This window comes from Peromyscus leucopus, chromosome 20 (genome assembly GCF_004664715.2).
Source record: "Peromyscus leucopus breed LL Stock chromosome 20, UCI_PerLeu_2.1, whole genome shotgun sequence".
Lineage (NCBI taxonomy): Eukaryota > Metazoa > Chordata > Mammalia > Rodentia > Cricetidae > Peromyscus > Peromyscus leucopus.
The window spans coordinates 36,260,955-36,266,954 of record NC_051080.1 but is presented as its reverse complement, the minus strand read 5'-3'; the positions used below and the strand labels follow the sequence as shown (position 1 = coordinate 36,266,954).

Here is a 6,000-nt window from a genome sequence, read left to right as displayed (position 1 = left end):
TCAAACTCACAGAGATCTGCCTGCCTCTGCCTCTGGAGTGCTAGGATTAAACAGCTTAGATCCAGGCTTTAAAGGAATCCTTCTGATTTCCACATTGACACAGACTGGCATAAGACAAGGTTGGAAAATCCGGGGCTGTCTTAGTTCACAATACCTGGGCAGAGCCTGGATCACGTGGCTGCAGTAGGGTGGGGTGGAGGAGGTCAGAGTCTAGGATACAGGATGTCCTGCCCAAGTGGATAGGGGGGATTCAGGGATGATTCCAGACCTTCTGACCTGGAAGCAAGGATGGGGGAAATGCTGATTGAAAACGGGCGTGGAAGGGGAGGCGACTGAGCCCTGTAAGTAAGAGGCGTCGGTAGACAGTTGGAGCTGGAGATAAAAATAAACTTGGTTGCATATTACGCATTTCAGTTAACTGAGCAAGACGTGGGGACCGCGCAAATCAAAATGGGGTAGGGGGCTGGTACAACACTTGCAGAATTCAGTTACTTTAGGCGGCTTGGAACGAGGTGGGGCAGGACCCACGGGAGCTGGATGGAGTGGAAAGAAAAAGCCTCTTTTGGTGCTTTGCAGTTTCATTTTGCATAACTGCACAAAACGCTCCGTGGAAGTCCGTTCCATAGTCCCACACCCACCCTACACGTCGCAAACGGCCACTAGATCTCTCCTTTCACCTTCAGCGTAGGCGCGGAAGAGGCTTCAGAGAATTGAAGCGCTTGCCATCCCGCGGGTGTCCAGGGCAGAGTCTCTACCCAGCGGGTCAGTCTGTGCATCCCAGGGCTGTGGTGGGTGGGACTCGGAAATCTGGGCCTCCGGTCTCTCTCTCCCAGTGCGTTTGCGAGTTGCGAAGAGGACAGAGCCATCCTCCTGACCCGGGGTTCGCTCACGCGGCTTCGCAGCGCGCGCACGCGCGCGCGCGGCCCCTTTAAGACTCGGCGAGTGACCTCAGCCGCGCGCTCCGGCCCCGCCCCCGCCAGCGGCGCTCCGAGTGCGCAGGCGCGTCGCGGCGGCAGTCGGCGGGGCTCGGGACGCGCCAGCGGCGGCGGAGGTACCGGGCTGCGGCGCCGCCTGCTCCGCCCGCAGTGGCCAGCGCCATGGGCTCCTGAGGTACCCGGGCGGCGGGATGCGCGGGATGAGCGGGGACCCGGCGAGGGCTGCGTCTCGAGGGAGAGCCCCACGCTGGGGGCTCCCCGTGGGGAGGAAGGGACGGACTCCCAGGCCCCCGCGGGGCCCGTGGGTGTGCCCGCTCCGCCAACGTGGCGGGGCCCTGAGAGTAACCGGACCTGCCCGTGGGGGAGCAGGGGTGGGCGGCGCGGGGCCCAGCCTCTTACCGGTGGGACGGTGTGCGCCGCGGTGGGTGTGCTGCTGCATCCAGCCTGGCACGGCCGAACGGGGCGGGGAGGCGTCGGTCCCCGGTGCGGTGGCCTTGACCTGGCCAGGTAGTCGGCCCTCGAGGCGGTACGAGCGTACGTGGGGGAGTGTGAGCGCCTTGCACACAGGTCAGTAGATTTGGAGGGGGACAGATAGGAATGCGGGGGGGGCCTCAGGATGTTGGTGTTCAAAGGAACCCTGGAGATGGTTTTGAGTGTGTGCGTCCGACTTGTGTGTTGTGCCTGTTTTCCTGGGCACGCCCTTGGACACCTTGCTTGGATAAGACTCCACTTCTAAGGGGCTCCAGGCAGTGGCAATGCTAGAGAGTCTGGGGAATGGGCCCGGGTTTCTAGTCTGTATCCTTTCTGGGGGACTTGACGCCGGGGCATCTCATCCTTCCCTCTCTTGCAGGCCGTGGTGGGGCAAAGCAGGTGTCTCTCTGCCTGATACCTCTGTGTGAGGTGAAGGGCCATGTATTATTCATCTGACTGCCAGGTGCTGTATGTAAGGAGAGAAGTAGCAATCTGTGCCCTGGAGGCTAATGCTGCAGACTCCGCCACCACACACACACACACACACACACACACACACACACACACACACACACACACACACTCAGCAGCCGGAGCAGCATCAGAGGTGCAGGTCTTGGAGGTCCGGATTTCTTTTTTTCTTTTGTTTGTTTTGTTTTTCAAGACAGGGTGTCTCTGTGTAGCCCTGGCTGTCCTGGAACTCACTCTGTAGACCACGCTGGCCTCAAATTTAGAGATCCATCTGCCCCTGCCTCCTGCCTCCTGAGACCTGGGATCAAAGGTGTGTGCCACCACAGCTGAGGTCTGGCTTTCTTGACAGGCTGTTGGCAGCATCCCTTCCCACGTCAACAAGTTTGGTGGGCTCTTGGGCTCTACACGTCTGAACATCTTGAGAGTTCTGTGTTGTGCCAGAGTCGGAAGGGTGTGGGAGCCCCGGAAGCCAGGCTGGTGTTCACCAGGACACAGATGCGATGATCCAGGCATCTGGGAACTCTCGGGTGGTTGGGTAGAATCAGACTTGGACATAAGTAACTACAGGGTTTCCAGAAGCACAAGACAAAGGCAGAAGAGTGCAGAGGTGGGTTTAGTGCTGGGTATGGGGAGGGGGAACAGGCCAGCAAAAAAGACTTCAGCGCAAAGGGACAGTTGAGCCCAAGCTGGGTGACTGACATTCCTCAGGGGTGTTTTGCTTCCCATGTTTATTTTCCCAGTTCGTTCACACAGCAGCCCTGTGAGCAAAGTGTTGTGCATAGTTGTTGGATGAGGAAACTGAGGCAGCGAGGGGATTAGTGACTCACTTGTCAGTGTGATACAAGTAGGCTCTGGTGGACTCCGTCATCCTTGAGTCAGGGACTGTCTTGTCAGGTTGCCTTGGAACTTACTGAGCATCTGCTGTGTGCCGGGCTCAGGGCTGTCTCCAGTTCTGCTCTGCTCATTCTCTCCTTGCAGTCCCTGGGGTAGAAGACCTGCTACCTGCCTCTAGAGGCTCCCAGTCTGTCGGGGAGGTGGACATGGATGGCGACCCCATTGGCCGGTGTGAGTGGAGAGGCTCTAAATATCTCCCAGGGGCTGACCTGGGTGCCCTTTTGCAGTCCTGGGGGATAGGTTCTAAGTTGCTCCCAGGGTAGTGGGGTTGTACTAGGAAAGAACAGAAGAGCTTCTAGATGGGAAGGATGTGAGTAAGCAGCTTGTCCTAGTTCTGTGGACCTGGACTCTTGTCTAGGGGTTGCTTTCTCCCTTTCTCTCTTTTTTTTTTAAAAGTCCTGTGCACTGACTCGGGCTCAGGCACTCCAGGCAGGCCTGTGCCCCCGTGCTATGTCCTCAGCTCCCTCCCGTTCTGTCTTTGAGGTTTTGCTCCTGTTTGCTGGCCGGCCTGCCCAGTCCTCTCCCCAAGAGGGGCTCAGTGCTATTTCTGGTCCCTGTTGTGCCCGTTTCTCTCCCTCCGTTCCCTAGAGGAGAAACTGCTCGGCAAGGCAGGTACAGCCCTTGATTGTTTTGAAAGCGAGTAGGCAGCAAATGAGATTGGGGATTTGGTGTGAGTGCTGGGAGGCCCGGAGCTGGGCTCTCAGAGTTCTCTGTGGGGTCTGCCCCAGGACCTTGGCTGAGGCTTTTGGGGTGGGTGGGAGCAGCAAATACTTCCTGAATATCTCCTGTGTGCCCTGAATTTGCTGGCCATCAGGGAAGGGAGGCCAGAGTCCTGGGTTGCCCCCCCCCCCCCCCCCCCCCCCCCCCCCCCCCCCCCCCCCCCCCCCCCGTCCAAGGCTGTGGTTGGCCAAGGTAGCCCAGCGTGTAACTAATGCATTTGAGACAGTGCTCTCTACCTGTGGTCGCAAGAGGGCTCTGAAGGGGCCAGAGGAAGAGGAACAACAGCCTGTTTCTTGAGCACTTACTCTGGGCCAGGCCCAGTCCCAAGTGCTCCCGTGAATTATCTTTCCATCGTCCAGCGGGGGAGGTGGGGCTCACCTTTCAGATCACAGGTGAGCTTTGCCCTCTCCCTCTGACATGGGGTGTGCTGCATGCCTTCCCGGTCCTGAAGGACTGGGGGTTCGATACTGAGGAGGAAGAGGAGAGCTCTAGGCCGCAGGCAGGAGCCCTGAGCAGATGTGGAGGCCTGTCATGCTTCCCCTCTCAGAGGGTTTTGATTCGATCCTGGTGTGGTCAACAAAGAGCCTTTGAAACTTTGAGAGGAAGTGACATGCACTGCCCTGTATCGTGAGGCCATATCGTCAGCCTGCATCTTGCTTCCTTCATTCTGGCAAATAACTCCAAGATGACCTGCCTCCTTCCTGTTGGCTGCCCCTTGGGTCCCTAGTTTCTCTTTAGTCTTTGCTTCTGTTTTTCTTTTGCATCATCTGGGCTGAAGGTTCCTGTGCCCCAGGCCAGGCCTCTGGACCCTCCCTTATACTGTTGCCTGCTGGCCTCTTCTGGTCTCTGTCATTCAGCTCCACTGAACAAAAACTTGTTTTGGTTGGCTGGTTGGTTGGTTTTTTGAGCAGGGTCTCATGTATTTCAGGCAGAACTTGAATTCACTGTGTGGCTGAGGATGATCTTGAACTTCTGATCCCCCCTGCCTTTGCCTCCCAATGCCTAGGATCACAGGCATGCGCCACCTGCGCAGCGTATGTAGTAATGCACATGCCAGGGAGGTACTTTACCCACTGAGCCAGCCCTGGACTTGTGTTCTTAAGGATTGAACTCCCGATTCTCCCAGGTCTCCTGGGGTCATAGCTTCTCATGTCACAGATCTCAAGTATCCTTGGGAGGTATGGTCTGTCTCCCACTGTCCATGCTTGGAGCACTTAGCTCTATGAACGCAGGCAGAAAGGAGCAGTGGATAGAGCCAGTACTGGGGCCAGGCAAGCTGGATGTAGCTGCAGGCTTTCCTCTGAGCTCCGTGAAGACATGCCTGCTCTACTTTGCCAGGGGCTGGGTGGGCTGGCATTTGATGAAGAATTAGACACCATCCCTTCTCTGGACAGCGGCTATGAGATTTACATACTCCACTAGGGGGTCTTTGCAGACTACTGCTGAAACACAGCTGTGTGAGGAGGTGGGGGCACATGGGCTGTGGGATGTGAGCATGAGAGTTGGGGGAGATTGTCCAGTTGAGTGCCCTAGGGTAAGCAGTTGAGAGTTGAGGAATCTGGGCCAGCGCTGGCCCGGTGGGTAAAAGCACTTGCTGTGCAGGCCTGGTGACCCGGCTTTGATCCCCAGGGCCTGTGGTGGACGGAGAGAACCAGCTCCTGAAAGTTGTCCTCTGATGTCCACATGTGTGCTGTGGCATTCTGTGTCCACCTTCTCTCTCTCTCTCTCTCTCTCTCTCTCTCTCTCTCTCTCTCTCTCTCTCTCTCTCACACACACACACACACACACACACACACACTAGTAATAATAAAACTAGAGTTTAAAATTAGAGACTTCATAGGTGCATTGGAAATGGTCAGTGAGAGCAGAAGAGAGGGAGCTAGTGAGCTGAGCAGTTCTGGTGACCTGGAAAGAGAATTAGGAATTGCAGGTCAAATCCCTGCTTTTATTAGCACTGTGTCCTTGGGCACGTTTCTTACCAGGTGTAACTCATGGTTTTTAAAATAAAGGTAGCCAGGCATGGTGGCACACACACCTTTAATCCCAGCACTCTGGAGGCAGGGGCACAGCAGATGGATCTCCCAAGTTCTCGGCCAGCCTGGTCTACATAGCAAGTTCCAGGACAGCCAGGCTGCAGAGTGAGACTTTGTTTTATTGAGATGATGGTGTGTCTCAAACTATAAAGCAATAAATTAGATAAAAGATAAAGCTAAGGTATTGTTGCACATTATGTAATCCTACTACTTGGGAGGTTGAGGCAGGAGGATGAGGTCAAGGCCAGCTCGGGGAAGGACAGGAGCTGCAGTTCACCTCATCTGTAGAATGCAGGTGCCGAAAGCATTGGCATCATAGGGCATCGTGACCCAGAGTTTGCATCGGCACACGGCATATACATGGGGGCTAGAGGTCAGCCTTGAGTGTTGCTCCTCATCCACCCTGGTTTTTACCACAGGTCTCTCTCACTAGGGCCTGGGGCTCTCCAATCAGGTTAGGCAGGCTGGCAGGGAGC

The 6,000-nt window shown here is 56.2% G+C and overlaps 1 protein-coding gene across 1 annotated transcript in view; it reads left to right on the top strand.

Moving 5' to 3' along the window:
* Positions 1–1,007: 1,007 nt before the first annotated feature.
* Tmem184b (transmembrane protein 184B) overlaps positions 1,008–6,000 on the top strand; it is a 43,099-nt gene continuing 38,106 nt past the window's right edge. Inside the window, exon 1 of the mRNA XM_028871140.2 lies at positions 1,008–1,110. The gene's annotated coding sequence lies outside the window, so the exon portion shown is untranslated. The remainder of the gene's footprint in view (positions 1,111–6,000) is intronic.